Below are 22,075 nucleotides of genomic sequence, written 5' to 3'. Positions count from 1 at the left end.
CGATTAGGTGCCTGACTCTGAGGGTGCGGGTTCGAATCCCGGATGGGACTCAACCGAAAAAAAGTACTAGAATTTGTACTTTACTAAGAAAGTGAAATCCCAAATATGACATATGTTGCATTTGACCACTTTCTAAATGGCATCGTGTAATCAAATATTGAAAAGTTTTACAGTTAGGTTCCGGAAAAGACCACTGCCATCAAATTCAAAGTCAAACTTGTTGAAATGGAAATGCAGAAATATATTTTGTTAAAAAAAACCAGGACTACCAAAAAGCACAAGTACATAAGATCTATTCATGTTTCAAGTTTGGAGAAGAAATAGTGAAAAGTTTTGAGTTCTGGTCTGGAAAAGAGCAAACCCACCAAATTCAGTCAAAGTCGAGCTTGTTGCCATGGAAACGCAAAAAAATATTCTATTCAGAATTCCAAAACTACAAAAAGATACCAGTACACCACCAGATCTACCTATGTGGCAAGTTTGGTGAAGAAATAGTGAACGGTTTTGAAGGTCTGCTCTGGAAGAAACAAATATGAACAGATGCATGGATGGATGGAGTAATTTTTATTAAAGCATTGTGGGGGATAAAAATTCACTTTGTCAGATGAGAACAATTTAAGTAAATTATTAAACATACATCTTAATCATACACTTTAGACTGTATGTTCCTGTATGGGGAAACAAGATGAACCATGGAGTGTATGAAGCATGTAATGTTACAATAATAAATGATAAACAATGTATACTAGTATACAAATCTGTACAAAGTCAAAAGCTGCTTAAAAATGATGACATGAGTTTATTCAGCACCTGTCAGGTTACAAAGGTTTTCTATTTCTTTAACAGCACTGACTCCCATTACTACATTTATTACAACTAACCCTTGTCACTGACAAGGTATGCAACAAACAATTTTGGGTCTTGTGCAGCAAATGAGATTGCTCCTGGAGATTGCACCTGGCGTGTGCAAGGCTACACTTACTGCCTGTACACTGGCAAACTTTTCGTCTCCACTCATGTGTGGGAAAGTTTTTTCAGCAATTACAATATCGCGGTATGCACTGAAGGAACCTGCGTTATGGAGATCTAAGCTTCTGCAGCCCAAGTGCGGACAGTTTCTACTGATGCACACTTCAACACCAGGGATCATGTGGTTTACCATCAAGTGTTTCAATTTTTAGTTTCTTTACTATATTTTAAGTATTTTGTTATCAAGATGTTTGAGCATTACTCATCCACAGCAAGGTCTTGGCAAAGTTTTCCTTTCTAAACTATCTATCATCAAATGTGAGATAGGATTGCAAGGCTGAGAACTGTACGATGAAGCTATTACTGTATTTACCATTCTAAATGTCCTGACTTCCTCCATCTACATCAAACTCATTATGATCTGGGTTGTAAAAGGTCTTCAGCAACCCCTGGATTTTGCAAGAGCTGACTAAGGACATCAGGTAGTCAGGCTTGCTGATTTGGTTGCATGTCATCATATCCAAACTGCACTGATTGATTCTCATGCAGCTGATCACTGGATTGTCTGATCCAAACCAGGGCATCGTTCCTCAGAGTGATCATAGAGCTATGACTGTTGTAAGTGTATGTTAAAGTATGGGAATCACGATCATCTAAGGGTTATGATCGCTTTGAGAAACTGTACCCAGATTGTTTACATATCACCATACAGCTTGAAATCTGGGGAATTAAACAATAAATAAATTAGGTGGAACAGTTTGCAGCATGTCAATCACAGGTTTATTTGAAAGAGACCTGAACTTCTACAGATTTCTATCACATAGCTTAAGTAAAATAAGTTCAACAACAAAGACATAGAAAATAATAATTGTAAGGGTATTTATTGAGAAAATGGCTTTTTGTAACTGATGACTAGGAATGTCTAACTGACTGCTGGACATGGACCAGTGCTCGTGCTATCAACCACTGGACATATCTTCCCCCGGACTCATCATTGTGGAGATTACAGCATCATATATAAAATCACTGGTTGCAGCATTCAACAACTTCGGTCCCCAACAGCAGATAGCAATATTGTTTTCATACAGGGTTCGTAGGGTGGCTGAGTGGTAAATCATTTGTAGTCACACCAAAGACCTGGGTTCGAGTCCCCACTGGGTACACTGAGTGAATCTCATATGATCCCCGCTGTCATATTACTGGAATAATGCTTGAAATGGAATAAAACCATTCTCACTCACTCACTGAAACTGTTGAAATATCATTCAAAGATAATTCAACAAAATTCATTCACTTTCTCAATCTAACATGATTAATATGCAATATTAACCACCACAGTCCAAAATATAAAATAAGTAACATGCAACAATAACTTGGGAATGCATGATTTTTTTTCAGGAGGGACCCTTTAAATAAGACTCGCCACAAGAATGCAATGAATTGATAGCAATGTTCCCTTTTGCTAAGAGTGAATCACCAGTTACCAGGATAGTCATATTAACTACATACATGCAGCCTTCACATGTGGAGGGGGATAGGTAAAGGGGGATTCTGCTTCACGACTGTGGGAACCACACCACAGTGAATCATCAACACCACAGAAATTCTTCCAGATACTGTGTAAATTTCTATATTTACTGTATTGAACAGATGCTAAGTGCCAAGGAAGGCAATACCGGTTTCAAAATGGTTGGTGCCTGATGTTAAAGTATACTGTCAGTTTGGTAAATAATACAGGGTACTATATTTGATAGGGATATGAAATACAACTGAAATGATGAGTTTGTTATGCTGATTATGTGAAAGATATAGGTTTAATTAATCCCTAATTCATTTAGAGAAACAAAATAACTGTTGTTTCATCTTTAAATGGAAAAAAAGATATAAATTTGATAAAATATAAGAATTATTTGCAAAACAAACCCTAAGCAATAAACCAAGTGTATAGTGTATACTAAACAGTCATGTCACACATCAAAGAAAAGCACATTCTAGCAATTACTTTTAAAAGGGAATTTTGTAGGGTATGGAAACAAAACGTAAACTGTGCACAATTGTGGTAATGCTGTAAATTCAAGAACTTGTATGGGAATTTATAGGCATGATAACAGATTTTTAAAGATTTTTACAGTTGTTTGTTCCTTATTGTTTCATGCCACAAAGTGTACTTAATTCTTTACGATGAATAAGGATTATTTGGAAGATTTCTCTCTTGATTACAAGACATTACATTGAGGTGCTCTTATAACTCTATAGTACTGACATTATGAAGGTGTTTACCTTGACGGGACTGTGAAAACTTTAAATATGAACATTATGTTTGCAAATGCTCCAAGGCCAGGTTGTAATTTGATAAAGATGGCCTGTGGTGAAAGATAGACTTCCCAATGCTTCTCTGGCAAGAATCTACCCTATCGCACAGGTCACATAGTGCACAACTGCATCTTCTTTAGAGAAGGTTGAAGAAAGTACCATACTTCATCTATTTTTGCATTTATCACTACAGGTGACCAGTAATGCTCATGAAAACATATTTTGATAATCATTAGGATCCAGAAATACCATACAATATCAAATATTTGGACTTGACTGAACAAAATAAGTAGACATGGTTTTCAAAAAATGTTTTTGTGATCAGAAAGATTCAAGAATACATGTGAGTCTTATCTATATGTATCATCATGTTATTAAAGAAGAACAAACCAACTGTCTGCAGTAGACTAACAAAAAAAACAGTACTCTCTGAAATGAACATATTTTATAGAATAAAGTTCAAAGTAAAAAAATAAGTAAGCAAAATATAATGAAAAGGAGGATTGAGGCTTTCTTCATTCCTGAAGCTGTGGAAATCTAGACTTGCCACATTTTCTATTGGGAAATTTTTATTTGCGTGGGATTTCTTGGATATATTTTCTTCAGGGTCTGTATGACAGGCCATGTCTGCAGTTGAGTGTCAAGAAATGTCTGATGTTGATTCAACCATTTATTTCAACATGCTCCTATACTGATCAGTCAAAGTGATAATGAAGACTTTAATGATAGCATTCTACTGAATCGGAGTACAACTGCCCTTAAATACTGGCTAAATAAGCAATATGTGTTTTCTTGGATTCAAAGTCACAACCTACAGTTTATACCAGACTGAGATTTAACCTGAGAAGTAGTGTTACCCAACTTTTTAGTGATACTGGAAGCTGCAGATTTGTTTGATGTCAGTTCGCAGACACAAATGTTGTTATTCACTACTCAAGCTGTCACTATATCAGTCATAAGAGTTATATCACAACAATCATGCAGGATACTGCTTTTACTCCAGAAAATAGACACATGTCATTGAGCTGAATGGTTTTAACTTTGAAATGAACTGAAGCCTGGCTTGTGATCAACAGAATGATGGTGGCATATTCAACATTAGGATAATGTAATGGTAATTTACACTCCAATTCACCTCATTACTGCAAATAGAACCTGTGAGGGTTAGGATGATCCGGTCATAATGACCCAGTAAATATGCTTTATGGATTGAAAATATCATAACTGACATCAATATCTGAATTGATGTTAGCATTACTTTTTTCAACTGAATTTCTGAAAGTGTCCATATGTATAAAAGGTTTAAATTGATTTATGAAGTTTGTGTTGAGTGAACTGATTATGTGACAATACAAACAGTTGGCTCCCCAGGATGAGTATACCTTATCCATTATCATCAATATTCATGAAATGAAACTGGAGAGAGTAAAATGAATGTTTCTTGACAATAATTGATAAATAATTCATGCAGCTTTTCTTGAAAACTGCAAGTAAATTGATTATATTTGTTCAGACAGGAAGTGGTTCTAGAACATGGCCACTTCAATTTGGGTTTTCTTTATTTCAAATCAAGAGGAATTAATGGGCTGGGTTCAAGAGTTTGTTGGCCCCATTGGACTTTCGGGTAGGTTTTAAACCAGCATAAAGCTATGTCTCAGTCTGGACTAAGAGGCCTTCACAATGCGTGTTTATGAAAATATAACTTGTATTTATGTGAATAGTAATTCACAAAATAGAGTCCTGGAACAACCCTGATCAGTGAACAATGACCTCAGTAGAGGGTCAGCCATAGACTAACGCTTAGTCTCTGAATATATAATTTTGATAACAACAAATAAACCCTTATAAACTGAAAAGGAGCCCAAGGGACACCAGGGAGAAATCTATACTTGCTTCATCTATGGCTTTAGCACTGCAGAGAGGGCTCGGCTGTAGGAATTTAAATGATGGTTATGGGACTGTGAGACAGACTAGGTAAGCCATATTAACTAGAACGCTCCATTAAAATCAGTGCTAGAATCCTCAGCAGTCCCCAGAACTAATGGTGATGATGCTAGATAATGCTCAGGTTTGATGACTTGGTTGATGAAATGTTGTCATATCCCTTTTTAAAGATCAGTGCTCAAGATGTCCACCACTGGATTGTCTGACCCGGTCTCTATTATTCACTGGACAATGTCATATTGTTAGAATACTGCTTGGTAACAAACCACGATCACAGGCAGGCAAAATACTGCTGGATCATCCCCAAAGGAGCTGAGTGATGACAATGATGATTTTAAAGACAAAGTCAGCACTGTCGGTAAGAGTGATAAATATCAAGAAAAAAATGTTCCAATTTTCAAGATAATGATGATAGATATCATGATTAGAACGACATTGTGATTCATGAAGTGAGAGTTAGATTCGCAAAGATAACAGTAGTGACAAGATCTGTGATGAAAGTAAAGATGACTAAAAGAGTGATGGCTGAACTGATACACTTGTGATAACAGTGGTGAAACAACCCAAATGGTTTTGAACAACCCCATGCCCTCCCTAGTATTGACTGTAATGATGACCTGATAATGACAACACCGATGCATGTTCTTCTGGTGCATGTAATCATAATGATATGGATTATGTTGAAAACAACTGCTGTCACTAATACATCAGTGACTTCACTAACTCCATCACTTCCATCTTCATCATTACTGACATAAAATTAAAGGACCTCCTTTCCCTATTTGTCATCCATAAACCTTAAAATTTCCATAAATCCTCATCTAAGGGCCTTCTCTCAAGAGACAAGAGTTATTGCAGTGCTAATCCCAGTATCGATCAGTCATCACAACACACTGAAAGCCTGTTAATCCTTGGGGTTGCGTTCAACATGAAATGGACGTGTCTCAGGTGTGTCTGGCATTCATTACTACAAGCTACTCAGGTGTAAATATCAAAATGAATTACTTTGCAGACGGATCAGTTTCCATTCTAATGATGTGGAACTCTGGAGCTAATGGAGAATAATGCACTAGATTTCTGTCTATGGCTTTAAATACTCCTATTATTGCTAATTATTGTCCATACAGTGACTTTTTAGGAGCAGATTACAAGAAAGACATACAATGTTACATGATATTGAAGTAAAGGGATGTGTTACAAAAGGTTTTGCATAGAACATCTTTGTTTCAAATTATTTGCAAAGGCAAAAAAGTAAATAACTTAAAATTATATCCATTCATGTCTTTTGTCTTGCCAATATGTCTTAATTAAGTGCCATATTTCTTGTAGTTAATTCTTTGGTGACATGTTGACACCACCAAAGTTCAATACAAAGAGGAAGTTATTCACTGATCTCAAGATGCTTGAATGAAAATATTTTGTATGTCTTTACTAAAACCTTTTCAAGGTATTTATTGAATTGTCTATCCAGATATCCTTTCAATATTTCTTTTCACCAATAACACATTTCATTTACCTGACTGAATGTTCCCATAGTCATTTCATGTGTATTCAAGCATTGACTTTAAGCCATCTAAATTCAAATGCTTTAGTGGACCTGCTAACTTCTAATTCAAGGAAGCATTCTAGGTGAAGAATAGTTACCCCAGAATGCATGATTTGACTACACAAGCAAAAACACATAGCATGTCAGCATTGTGCCAGTTACTGCGTGAGTGAGTGAGTGAGTGAGTGAGTGAGTGAGTGTGTCTGTGTAATAAAATGTTTGAAAATGAATGTGACAAATATCACAAATTTGAAACAAGCATTGTGAAGTCCTTTAAAGGACTTTTCCAAATGTGAGTACATTCTGTTTTATCTGGAAACCAGATTATTAGCTATTTTTTTCTGATCTGTTAAACTACAACTTCCACGATTGCTGATGTGTCATTAGACAATATTCACTCACTCTGACATGTACATATTTACTTCTGGACAGATAATCTTCATTATTAGGGTATGTTTATATACTATCAACCAGGTTCGACACAATAACAAATGATCTTCATTAACAGGATATGGTGACATAACAACCCGAATCCACACCATAACAAATGATCTTCACTATCAGGGTATGGTGACATACCACCAACCAAATTCCACAGCATGACAAATGATCTTCATTATCAGGGTATGGTGACATACCACAAAACAGATTCCACCCCATAACAAATGATCTTCAGCATCAAAGTATGGTGATATACCATCAACCAGGTTCCACCTCATGACAAATCATCTTCATTAACATCATGTGGTGACACACCAACATCCAGGTTGCAATCCATGACAAATGATCTTCATTAACATTGTATGGTGACATACCATCAACCAGGTTCCACATCACGACATGATCTTCATTATCAGGGTATGACAACATACCATCAGCCAGGTTGCACTCCATGTCAAATGATCTTCATTACTTGGGTATGTTGACATACCGTCAACCAGGTTCAACACCATAACAAGTGACTTCATTATCATTGTGACAATATAACACAAAAACACTGTGAGCGTAGATAAAAGTTTCTGCAGAAAGATTATGATTTTGACACATATAAGTGATTTGAAGTTGTTTGTTCTTACCTGTTTCAATTATATAATGTCCCACAACACAAGAACAATAATTACTGAACCAAAACTGACTTCATGGATTTCTGTAATTTGCAGGAATTGAATTTGAATAAATGTATTATATCAATTCATATCATGTGACTTGTTTTGAACATACAAATAGTTTCAATATTTCAATCCTTTTAATTAATGAATTTCTTTAAAAGCACATGAACACATGTTATAGATTTCCAAGCTGTCCAGCTGTATATAACTGTGATTGTTAAGATGTCCTTCAATCAACTCTGTCTTCTGATGGGAAGATAAGCAGCTGAGTCCACGAATCATGCTTTTCAGGTATCAAAATCGAGCTAAATAATCACTTCAGCAAACTCATAAAAGACGATCACTCACATGTTATGATACTTAACACATTCTCTAACATCATAAGCTCCCATTTACTGTGTCTGACGAATACAAGTGCATATGAGAGGTTATTTACCATTCCAAGGCTTATACCATGGTAATCATTATGTAAGCAGAATTGTATTTATGATGGTTATTAAACAATAGGACATCCTGGTAGAGAAACAGGTGTTATTCACTGGCAACAGCTGCTTAAGATGTTTGCAAATTCTTAATCTTTCTGCGTGACAAGATTACAGTAAAACCCATTCACTGCAGCTGATAGGAACAGATTGCAAGCATGTGTGTCAATGAGTACATAAATGGTGTTAATGACATTGTCATTCTACCATTATAAACAAACAGGATGTTCACAAGAATCAAACATTCTTGTCACGCTTCTTGAAATCTGACCACAAGTGACATGAGGATTTACCATTGCAAGTGTTTTTGACAGGTGCCCATGAATATGCTGGCTTAATTGAGAATGCATAAGATCATTACTAACTGATAATGATTCATAAACAAATGTTCATGACAATTAAAATCACAAAATAGACTCTACTGTAGGAAAAGATGTCTTTATGGTTACAGAATGCATCATTACGCATCCTGAAATCCTATCTTTTTCATCCTTCTCTTCAGTAACACTTTATTTCAAACACAATTTCCTCCCTCTCAAAATATACTTTGAAAAGTGTTCAACATGAATGTTATTTAACTGATGACATTTTTTAAAGACAGAAATATGTTGACAACTCAGATCAAATTATTTAAAGTCTTTCCCCCTAAACTAAAAATTCGGAGTGAAACAGACTGGGAATTAACTGTGATTTCAGATATAAATGTTGATGATACAAAGTCTAGGTGTAAATATTTCAGTGTGCCTTTATGATGTATATAAGTTATAACCAACCTACCACCTATTCCACAGCTGTTGCAGGGTGTAGCTTTATTCAATACTAGCTTTATTCAATTTTAGTGTGAAGCAAACATCCTCAAAGCTGCTGCGTATCCTTGAAGAGTGTGTATCTCCACATTTATTCCACCTGAGAGTTATTTTATCTTACACATGTGTCTACAAAACTACAAAAGTATGTGACAGCCCCCCCCCCCCCGAAAGGCTGTTGCCAATTTCAGTGGACACTTAACATTTATAACTTTATCTGATGGAATGGATTTTGTTTGATTTACAGCTGTATTCTGTCAGGTATTAATTGCTGGCATTACAATGTAACATATATGGTACAGTATCATGGGTTTCCATGTGATATTTAAATAATGACATATATAATAAATGGTATATATAAGTATTATCTCAGATTTCACTTATACTCTTCATGAGAGAAGTATTTAACTTTAAAGTAAACACTTGAAAATTTCATTTGACAATAGAAGTTACACAATTATCAAAATATTACCAAGTTAGAAATTTAAAAAGAGTTGAAGAAACACCACAAATATAAATCCATGATGACACCATCAAATACCCATTTCTTGGGGTGGGGAGTGTGTGTTTTCATCTTATCAAAAAATTGGCATATATACCGATACTTTTGGTCTGTCATATAGACCCTGAAGCAAATATATCCAAGAAAACCAACGTAAGTCTACAAAATCTAGCAAGTCCACAGCTTCTGAAAATAAAGAACGTCTTAGGGCTTTCTTTTCCTTATTTCTTATTTTGTTTACTATATTAGAAATTTAAAAATTGTTCATTTGAGAGACTAGCTGTGTGTCTACAATACTTTCTTCCACCAAACAAAGCATATTTGTGATATCATTAGTATTATGCAGATATAAACTAAGTTAATGAATATTCTTAAGTGTCAAATATTCCAGCAATATCTCAGTGCCTTGTATGACATATACTGTCGATCAGGAAACCAGAGCATGAGAGCATGAGCACCAGTTCAGGATACATCATGTTACGTCACACACTGAAACCACCTGTTCCACAGGTGCATTCATGTCACATTATTGCAATAATCTTGAGCACGAGACTTAACACTATTTCACCCCAAGACTGAAGACAATTCTGGATAGCATGAGTATCGAATGTGAGGATGTTTCCCCTTGCTTCAAACAAAGGTCTACTGCCAATAAAAATGTATTGGAAAACATACAACTGGCTGATCAATAATGGAACTCCATATGCTAAACCATATATTCCATCACAGTATTACAATGGATGTTGATGACATGAACAGTGGGAGAGCATAGACTGGATCATGTGGCATCTAGCGATATCTTCAGCCACTTTTATTGAACACACCCCTAATCAATCAAAGACAGAAATATTTTTAAGGAAACTTTGATTTTTAACATTGAGGCACCTGAATAGACATATAATCTAAATGACACAAAACACCCATTTTCATAGCTCATTTTATGAAAACAGGAAATATTGGCCATATAAAGTTTGGAACGTACCTGCAAAGATGTATCTTGTTTGCGTAATTTTAAAGCAATGGAAGCATTAGTGTGTTGATTTAAGCAAAACAGAATTCAAAAAGGCCTGGGACACTCCAATAAGGATTAATTGGAAGCGCCAAATTCTATAAAGATATAAAAAATATTAATTCAGCTTTAATTCAAATGAACACAACATCAAGTGTCCAAGCACATAAAATATTTGCTATTTTTTCATGTCTATGAACCCTTTTCAAATATTTGGACTGGTGTCTATTGTTAAGCAAAAAGGGCATGCCTCGTTTTCCTCTATACATGGCCACCTCTTAAAAAGTCATAAATAACATTTGTCCAACTGATCAAATTCAAACACATCTGCGGCTCTCCAGGCAACGAAATATGAACCAATATCTCACAGACAACACACCTGAACAGGTGATGGGATAAGGGAGGTAACTCTTCCAGAGCACCTGTATGCAGACATACGCGTGGGTCTGATGGGGGCAAAGCGGCACGCGCCACCTGTCTGGAAGGAATGCACAGGTGACAGGGCTTTTGAAAGACACACTGAGAACTTAAGTGTTGCATGATATTTGAATAGGATCTTAAAGTGACGCTGCCTTATCTCGTATGATTTTGTCGATAGCTTGTTCATGATTTGATACATATCAAAATTTTCAGATAGTTTTAGTATTTATGTTTTGGCTGTTTAAGTCCAGGATATAATGGGTAACATATTTAACCCAGATCATTTCACATGCAGGTTAATTACTTGTGACTCCTTTTTATAGAAACCTATTAGCATTGTACTGTGTCCACAAAACTTGATGCTTCACTAAGGGTCAAAGGAAAGTATCCAGTGGTGCTTTTTTTTGTAAAACTGAAAACTGTTATATTTGTTCAGTTAACTGTCACTAATTCAAGCAACAGTTTCAATAAAGGTACTCAGTAGCTGAATATTTTTTTCACAAAATAATTACTCGTTCGATGAATACTCATGCAGGAAATAAACGTACAGCCTTACCTTATGAGAAATGCTGTAAATGTGTTTGAAAAAAAGACAGATTGATTTTCAAAGATCCCATTTCTTAGGTACCTATCATCAGTTGTGAAATACTAGATATTATATACTTATGGAAATGAATACGGGAACACAAGAAAGTACAAGTGTTCCTCCATTTTATTTCTGGAAATTTACCCACAGTGCAATACATACCTTGTGAAGAAACCTGGAAAAGAATGTTAGAACACTTGTACTTTCGTGTCTTTTCCATTTCATGAGTGTAAATTTAAAATGGAAAATGCTGTAGAAGAATGTTTGGAGTGCTAAGTGCCAGTATTGTTCATTTTTTTGGGGTATGATATAACTCACAATTGACATATTAAATTGACAATAAACATATGACAAAATAAAATGCGCATAGTTCCTCTGCCCTCATATTATTCATCTGCTTACCAAATAATTACAATAATGATACAGTCTTTAGTAACTAAGAATTATGTGCTTGCTAAATTTCAGATATGTAATTTAAAAAAAACAACTGTTAATTAATTCTTTTTCACATGTTGGATCAATGCTAACTTCACAGACATAAAGTATGAAACAAATGAATATTCAGTTACATCCATGGAATATCAACAAGTGAAGTCTTAAGGGGCATATGATCATACTCAACAATCCTATCTCACATGTAAATTATGATGAAAGAGAAACTGAAATACATTGATGCTTTTCTGTGACAAAACATGTTTTTGATCCATTGTACACTGTTATTGACCAAAACCTGATACCCTATATTGGGTAAATAATATCATCTGACTGTTAAGCTCAGCAACTGCAAGCTCAAGACCTTGACCTTGACCTTGACCAAAACATGTCCATTACAATAATGAGAGATAATTTACGATTATGCCTGACCAATGTTTACACTATTGATTCTTCCAGACCAATCAACAGATTGACCGCTGTACGACACCAGTGTGGCCAGCACGACCTGATGCATGAATGTTAACTGAAAACAACTCACCTATTCACTACCATTTAATAACAGCCTGAGTTCAATGTAACTTACTGGCTCACGTCCTGCCTTCCAGATAATATTAGTTCATGCTCAAATTGCATATTTCAAGGTCACTGCATTTGGCGACGTGAACAATCACTAGAAATTCCATGACCTTGAATTATATGGTTAATCTATGATAATTATTGGAACACTGATATGGTCTTTGGTGAGCGTCTGGGTGCAGCTGGTCTAAAAACACTGATCACCAGAACATACAGCATTTCAATAAACAGAATGAAGTAATCTAACATGAACTTCAGTAGGTTTATATTTGTGATATTATTACTATATTTATGTTCAAATCTCACATGACAACTTTTCAAAGCAAAGCAGTTTTTAAAGATTTTTATTCTGTATCTATTTTGTTTTTCTTGAAAACATCAGAACATTTTCATTCTTTCAAAAGAGAAAACATCTGAATATTATACATGGTGTGAGTAGAGAACATAAATATGAAATAAATACATTGAAACTGCAGACTAGAATCAAGAAAAACACTATGAACTGGTGACATTTTCCTTCCTCAAAACTGATGTGAACAATTGCCATTGTTCAAGAGCTTGAATGAGGTCATTAAACTTGATTTACATGACTAACAACTATTTATTCTATTTAATGTCGATGACAGCATCATACCAATGTGCTCATCCTCATATTTATGTAGCATGCAGTAAATTCCTCTGAGTTTCTCTTGGCATGTTTATGTAAGCAGTTATTATCTTTAGCAAATTACTGATTGGTTAACAAACTGTGCAGTAATTGCTTTTACCAGTTTGTCAGTCTGTAATGATGAATACTCAATCAACTCCCTGGAGGGACTGTCCTTGATGGTCAGACCAGAACGCCATGAGACCAGATACATATGTACAGTAAACAACACCGTGTCTTGGTTTAGAAACAATAGTTTCCATATAGAATATGACTGGGTGCTATCATTGATCTGTTCTTATTATCTTACATTGCTGTTTTGATGTTTACTTCCAATGGAATTTGAGTAATTTCGTTGAGTAAATGAGTTTGGCTGTTTTCATAGGTGTTCATATTTTGTATTTATTGCTTAGCATGAATGAAGACAATGATTTATGATCATTTATCTTGTTGTTAAAGGAAAGAGTAATGGTAAAGAGCAAACATGGTTCATATTTTGTTAATACAGAACAATCAGATCATAGTATCAAACAATACCTACCACAACATTCCATAGGACATGAAAGCCAAAAAAACTGATACAAAGTATACATGAATAAATCACCAAAAATACATACATAAGGAATATTTTCTAAAACCATAAGATAAAAATAAAAAACAGTTTTAAAACACTTAATTTTCATGTAATACCTCTAAATATTGTTATTGGCTTATTTTGTATGACATTTATTTGTTCCTTGCATTGAAACAGTTAGAATTCAGGGGAAAATTGGTATTGAGAAGGTTAGGTTTGCAGATGTAAAGCAGTTCGGGAAAAAAAATTAGAATTTAAAAGACGGTGAGTGTGGTTCCTTCAAACAAGGCTTCTATGTGACCCTACATGACAAGACTGACATCTAACATTGACTGATTGACTTACTGGAGATTTAAAGAGTGCTTCCAGCTAATGATTTTTTGACACTTAACAAATGGTGAGTAGTTGATGGTGTCGCACTGCAAATATTGTTAAACACTTTGACACTCAACTACTGACAATGTTCTTTTAAGCAACTGACAGTGAAATTAATTGAAACTGAAGCAAAATTCACACAATGGTGTTATGGGAGTGGCTATCAGCAGTAATTATAGCCATACATCTAATGGCATAGCTGGCATGTGAATGACATTTGTCTTACACCTTGCTTAGTCAGTTTGTACACACTTCCCAAGTCGTCACTGTTATTTCAAAGTGTAGCAATATTCCAGCAATATCACAATGGGGGCACCACGCATGAGCTTCACGCATTGTATCCACAAGGGGAATTGAACTTGATCTTTGGTAGGACAACCCGAAGCTTTAACCACCTGACTACACCACTGACCCTTCATGTAGTTAATTTTTCAGTTATATTGTATATGAGGCAGGAATGATAGATACTACAACATAGTGACAGTTTTTGTAAAGGTTTTGTCTCTTCACTGGGTACTTGGTGCTAAATTGGTTCAACCAGAAGCACTTGTAAAATCTTCAAACATCACCACAACAATCTGCTTTGTCTTTTTTTTCAGATATAATGTTGATAGCCTTCTAGTCAGTACCAGATTGTCAAACACTGTTAGGTAAGTGATAGACTATCTTTAAGTCTAGTAAATTATTCTGTATAATACACAACTTCGCCATTCTTCCTTGACAACGGCATGAGAGGCTATGTCGAAACGCCACTTATACGGAATAAAGATGTTGTATATCCATGAAAATTGTCCTCATCCTTCAGTCAGCTTGTACTTGTAAGTATTAATGCCATCTTTATATACAAAATGACGTACACTATCATGGATACCATACACAAAGTATATAGACTCCAAGGTGACCAATCATTGTTTTATGCTTTTATGCAATCATCAGGCAAAGTAACAGCAAGTACCAGTCTTCTTGTAAGACATTTCCATGAATCAGACTGCCCTTCTTGTAGAAGATGAGCCATCCACTACATTACGCAACTGGTGACCTCTAGTATAAATTTTTTGAAACAATACTACTCTACATCTTTCATTTATATTCATAACAATAATCCACTATTTTAGGTATAGCATATCCTGTAAACAGTCACATAACCTCAAAACATTTGCTGCTCCACTGAAATGACTAACTGGAATTTGTTTCTCCTAGTATCTCTGCTAAACGAGATGATATAAAAAGACACCCAGCAGTTTATCACCTGATGTACTAAACACCTTACATTGATGGGTCAGCATAGAAAAAAAGATTCTGCTGAAAACTTGTGATGAGCTTTCTGTGAAATTGATTGTCGATTCTCTACAGACATGATGACTACAAACTCAAATCATTAATTTTCGATTTTCTTCATCTGTCATTAACATGCTCTATGTGTTATTACTCTTATCAGCGAACATGCCCAATCTGGTAATCAGACCACAGCAGTTATCAAGCAAACCTGAAAGGGTTAACACAGTCTCCATGACAGATATAGAGTTAATTCTCTAAAGTTGCATGAAAACAAATTTTCTCAGAATTACTGGACATGATACAGTCAACAAGCTCTAAATGTCTTGGCTATTCCACAATGAATAGTAAATGCTTGTCAGTTTGTCACTTTTGGTTGTGTAGTGGGCATAAAGTATTGCAAATAAGGCCTATGTACATTTTAGATGTCCTGGTGTTTACCCTGTGAACTGTCCAAACTGGGAGTTTCAGACAGCTGCTGCAGGCCTTTCAACCCCATCGCATAATGGCCGTCTATTCAGGGCCAAGATAGTGCGATTTTTTGACAGTCAAATAATTTACCTTGGTGACAATTGGTGTATTTGCTCCAAGCTCTCAGTCGCGTGACTGGGTCGGTCTGCGGCACGCTTTCAATGAAAAAGTGGAAAGCATGAAGCGAGACACTGCTAACATCTGGTTAAGTTCACACAGCTAACTAGGAGAACTTCAACTCAGCTTTGGTCATATTTCAAGCAGCATGATTTCAGTATCAGTATCAATGTTCATGCTGCTTACTAACAGCACCTTATGAAAATACAGGTAACTGCTTAGGATACAGTTGTAATTTATAATCTGTTAAATGTTAAACTAAAAATGGACACCAAATGGAGTGAAATTTGTTCATATGTCTACATAAAAACCCAATATGATCTTCTAAATAAAAATACAATATTATTATTTTTTTTAAAATTTGTTTTGTGCAATGGACCATTAGTTGAAGTGGCATGCGGAGGTAGTGTAGTTCATATATGTTTACTGGTGAAATGTGGTTTAACATACTTAAGAATATTTCACTCATTTGACGATGTGCATGTGTGTGTATGCATGGCTGCTTGTACTAGCCCAGACTTAAGCTGGTTTTATAGTGCTAGCTCACTGAGATACCATGCCGCAGTTAAGCCTGAATACCCCACTCAGAAACATACTGACTCCCGGGCCGATCAGTCCTTGTAACCATTTATGCTGAGCGTGAAGCAAAGAACAACAAGTACCATATTTTAACATCTTTAGGTGTGACATAGCTGGGAATCGAACCCTTGACCTTCCACTCACCAAGCTGATGCCCTAATCACTACACCAACTGTGTAAACAAGCTAGAGGATGTTTGGTTACAGCTTATTGAAGAATACAATGCAATATGGATTAGTGGGTTGGCTTTAACACTAGTTTGAAAAATATTTCTGTTATAATACTTATGCAAGCTGATTCAGGAAGTAAGGGGATGGCATTAAAACATTAATTCCATGCATCACAATAGCTTCAATTTACATGAAAGAAAGAAAATATCGGTTCAAGTTCAATACAACCTTCAAACACTATATTTGTATGTTTCATATCTAAATTTCAAACTTCATTTCAAACTATAGCAGATGTTTATGAGCCCTCCCGAGATACATTCAGTGGCAAGCCATTTCACAAATGCAGGTTTCAAATTTCTATAAAGCCTTTCAACAATAAGCAGTGTATCTTTCAGAAAACTGAAATTATTTTCAAATTAGCAGTCCAGCTCACATAGTAAGGAAAGCCTAGCGTCATACAGAGACTAAATTTGTTAGTTGCCGAGGGCTAACAATAGAAGCGACTGAGTATTATAATAGAAAGCGTCACTTCTATAAATAGGGCCCTGCTTCAATAGTCACTGTATGCATAAAGAACTTTCAAAGCCCCACTTTATTTGAAATTGACATAAAAGCAAATCAATAACGCCCTTATCAATTTTGGGATGAAATTCAAAAGACTATTTTCTATAGATTATTCTTTTGTAAAGTTGCAAGGATAAAATCTTCACTCTAGGAATATTTACTCATATTGATTGACAGCTTTCAGTCTTGTACTAGTTTACAGTGTTATGTCTTCATGCAAGTGGTTTAGCATAAGAATAGGCCAGAATGATTTATGAGATCTCAAATCTGTTAGTTTTGAACAAAAATGCACATAATGCCAATAAATGGTTTCATGGACAATATTTGTTTCATGACATTGATTATAAAATTTACTTGAGTTGACAGGTTTATGTGATCATACATCTACAATTTATTTGTGTTTGTCTACCAAAAGATAATGCAAAATCTATTACATGTCACAGATAATCAATTTCATACCATTAGTGTGATTGCACAACAGATGGTGCAGCAAGTATTGAAAGGTACATTTGCAAATAGATTAATATTTATTGATCAGACCAGTAAATTAAATAAATTCACTCCAATTTCTATACCAAAGAATGTGTCAGATTAGTTAAATCAAAACATACCATTATAAAGATTAGTGCAAGAACATCATGTTTTCAGAATCAGACAGTTTGTTGCAAGTTATGTAATCAATATCTCACAAGATTACATTTTGTTTATGAAATACAGACGTTTCATCCTGGTTCATATTTTCCAAGATGAAAAAGTAGTGTAAACCTGGTGTCATACAAGAAACATATTCTTCAACACTGCTAATGACATTGCACTCATGATACAAAATTCACAACAGAAAATGTTATTTGCTAACATCTGAGATTAATTTATTTTTATTAAGATATTTTGCATTTTTGGGGGGGAGTTCATACCTAAATAGGAATTGAAAGCAATATTTGTAGAAGAGATATTGATTTTAATTCCCATTTGTGCAGAAATTATTGATGTCAATTCACAATTGTATATTATTTATTGATCTCAAATTCACAGACAACCTACAAAACATAGCTTCAAGCACTCAAGTGACAAATGAGTAAGCTAACAGATGGGAGTTTTCCACTGAACGTGCCAAAATAAAACCACTCTCATAAACGCACTGGCCTTCATGGGAAGGAACCCTACCCAAACTAATAGCACGTGGCAGATGGGACGAGAATTTAAATAATTGATAGTGGGGAAGAAAAGCCAGTATGACCTCAAACAGTTTGGTAAAGCCTGATAGCATTTAATCAATACTAGGAGGACGTGACGTGCAATTTTAATGAAAAATATCTAATTTCCAACAGAAGGATATGTGCAATAAACTAGCTTTTTCTGATATTTGTATTTTTTTCAGTTTGTTTTAAAGTACTTGTTTCACATATTGATTTTGTAAGCAGCAGAAGTAATTGGTGTAACAACTCCCTCAAAGTCAGTAACAGTCTGTCTTCTGCTACTACAATTAGGACCATGGCATGATAGTTATTGCAGAATGATTATTGTCTCATATTCAATCCAGATAATTCATTGACTGACTTTTTATATGGTTCCTTTGTTATTTTATTCTACCCTATATATCTGCAGACAAATGACACAGCCAGACAATCAGGTGACTGACTTAATGAGCACTGATCTACACAACATGATATGCTGAAATGAATCTCTCATGTCAGTGAACCTGACAATGGATTTCTGCAAGGCACATCTTCAAACAAGAATGTTTTGTTGAATACCAATTTCTAAACTGCATCTTCATGGGTCAAGCTTGACTTGTACCAAAACAAAGGAGGACATTGGTGAACATGAAAACATGGTCAGTTGAAGTCACTTGCCTGCCTAAAATGTTTTCAAAAGGCCAAATGAAAGGAAAATGAGGAAAGTGACATTTACAGTTATGACAAGTCCCCTTTTAATTTCATCTTAATCTACAACAGGTCTTATCTTACCTCACACATGAATGTCGCTTTCTGATTGACTGAGCGCTATTCTATTATTTTCAATGTACCCCGCTTAAAGGCAATGTATTATTTTCAATGTACACCACTGGGAATTCCGAACTCTTCTGGTGCTTCATGGTAGTACGTCTTAGTCTCGAAATAACATTGAATCACACATGAAGCACAGAAATCACTGATGTTTTGCGATTGAAAATCGATGGAAGGGAGATAACTCTAAATCTGTTTACCTTGTGTCGTCTGCAAAATGGCGATTCGCCTGGCATTCAACAGAAGTGCTTCAAACAGTTCAAAATTAAAATTCAGGTGTTCGGTAAGCTAAATACATTGGTCACTGGTCCCTCGGGTTGGTGTGCATGGGCTCATGAACCCTGGTTTGTTTATGTTCCCCTGGCCCTGTGGGCTCGAGGAACATAAACAAACCTCCCAGTACAGGAGCCCATGGCCCCCTCCTGACCAGTGAACAACTTATAATATCTGACCTACCTGAAACACCACCCCCAACCCCTTCCCCTGCCACCAAACACAGACTTTCAATATTTCTAATAACAAAATTAACAAATCATTCAATTACATTCATTTGTACCACTTGAAAACCATAGAATAATTTGAATACCTGACATTATTATTCAGTTTAAATACAAAATGACTGTGGCATTTTGTTATCACCCATACAGTTCAAAGGCAAGTTTACAGAAGCATGAAAGTCATGGTTGAATAAATTTAATTAATATTAATGATTTCAAGTGTAGCTTTCAGCTGTCAAGGATATTTTGTGTTATAGAATGTGCTGAAAAAAGACATGTGGTTGGTATATTTATCCATGTACATATCGGTCACACTTCGTAATAGCCATCTGAAATATCTTATCAGTGTGTCAATCTTCTGTAATTAGTGAATTATTAATTTAAGTAACAGTCCAGCTATGTAAAGAGGATTAAGTCTGACAGGTGTCAGGAAATGTTTAGATTTACATGGATGGTATGCATGTTGTTGACAGTAACCAATATTTAAATATTCATGAGGAAAATGGAGTGTACATCAACCTTGTGACAGGTAATTTGTTTATCAAACAAACAACAATGAAAGACAAACACAATCCTAAGTACATCAGTGTCATAACAATGTTCAGGGATTTACATGATGCAAATTGCTGTGTCCTATGCGCATAAAAATTGACAATGGATGCAACAAAATAGATTACAGCATCCACACGAATGCAGAAAAAGTCCATGTACTTTTCTGTTAAATGTTGATCAAGTAACAATAAGTTATCACTGAGTCTGTTACTAGCTGGATTATGATATCATTTGCAGTATGATACACAATACAATAACAATAGCTCAATTACAACAGTATCATAACATAGTATTAATAGTAATATTTCATTGTCTGGGACTCCCATTTTGTAGTCCAGGAACACAGAAAATTAAGAATATGAGTGCCAGACACCCTTAAATACAGGACTCAAGGTAAATCCCTGAATGTTGACACCTAGACTGAGTGACTGAATTTGGTTTTACTCTGCTTTTAACAATATTCTAGGAAATATTTCCCCCACAGTGGGGGACACCAGAAATAGGCTTCACACATTGTGCCCATGTGGGGATTCGAACCTGGGTCTTCCATGAGCCATTGCTTTAACCAGTAGGCTACCCCACCGTCCTTACGTCGACTGATCTTAAAGCTGAGATCACTTCGTGAAAAAGACCAAGGTGAATGTTTTATTGTCTTTTTGTTTCAGGTACAAGTCTTTGTAAAAATATGAAACATAGTTCTAAAGTAAACTAAAGCTGTAGAATAAATGTCCCGTTATGTTTTTACACGAAGGTCTCAAACCAGCATGAAAAGAAGAAAGAAATATTCAGGTTATATCCTTTTCCCTAGAAAGGAACCACCACTTAAATTGCTCAACATTAAGAAACTTGTTTGTCACATTTCATAAACCGACCATTGGCCATATGTACACTGTTGTGACTGACAAAAATGTTAAAAGACCCTTGCTTCTTGTTTCCTTGTTTTAATAAAACATTTTTAAGAATATCACAGCACATTTTCAGACAATAAAGTGAACTTGTAAAAATTCTCCCACAGCACTCGGCTGTAAGACTCGCTGTCTTGACCAGGTCATCAGAAAAGATGTGAATTTCCGTGAGAACTAACAACATGTGTGACATAGTGTCATCTAACCACCATCCCTTTTGATCCTACCACCTAATCTGACACATTATCCAAACTCTTCAAATTTGCATCATGTGTGCGCATCAATAATTAACGATGGGAACAGTGGACGTGGAGGCTCCCAGACTGCAGGGGAAACAATATTCCAACACAATCGATCACGAACGACACGAAAGGAATTTTTAATAAGGAATATCTGATTTTATTCTTGTAAATCATTGTCCAGATTATTTGCTGAAGGGAATAAGGCATTGGTTTGATTATAGGGCTCCTTGGCACTTCTGAGTAGGCAAAATTAGGGGATCAATAATTCAGCAGCATAGGTTCCATTCGACTCGTGACATTTTAATTGCACTGGATGTCAAAAGAAATCAACACATAAAACTGCAAATAGATGTCCGTGTCTTCCACAACCCAGACCGAAAAATCTGTAATTTCAATTGAACTCAT

This window comes from Haliotis asinina, chromosome 7, assembly GCF_037392515.1.
Source record: "Haliotis asinina isolate JCU_RB_2024 chromosome 7, JCU_Hal_asi_v2, whole genome shotgun sequence".
In the NCBI taxonomy this organism is placed as follows: Eukaryota; Metazoa; Mollusca; class Gastropoda; order Lepetellida; family Haliotidae; genus Haliotis; species Haliotis asinina.
This window is presented reverse-complemented; position numbering follows the sequence as displayed.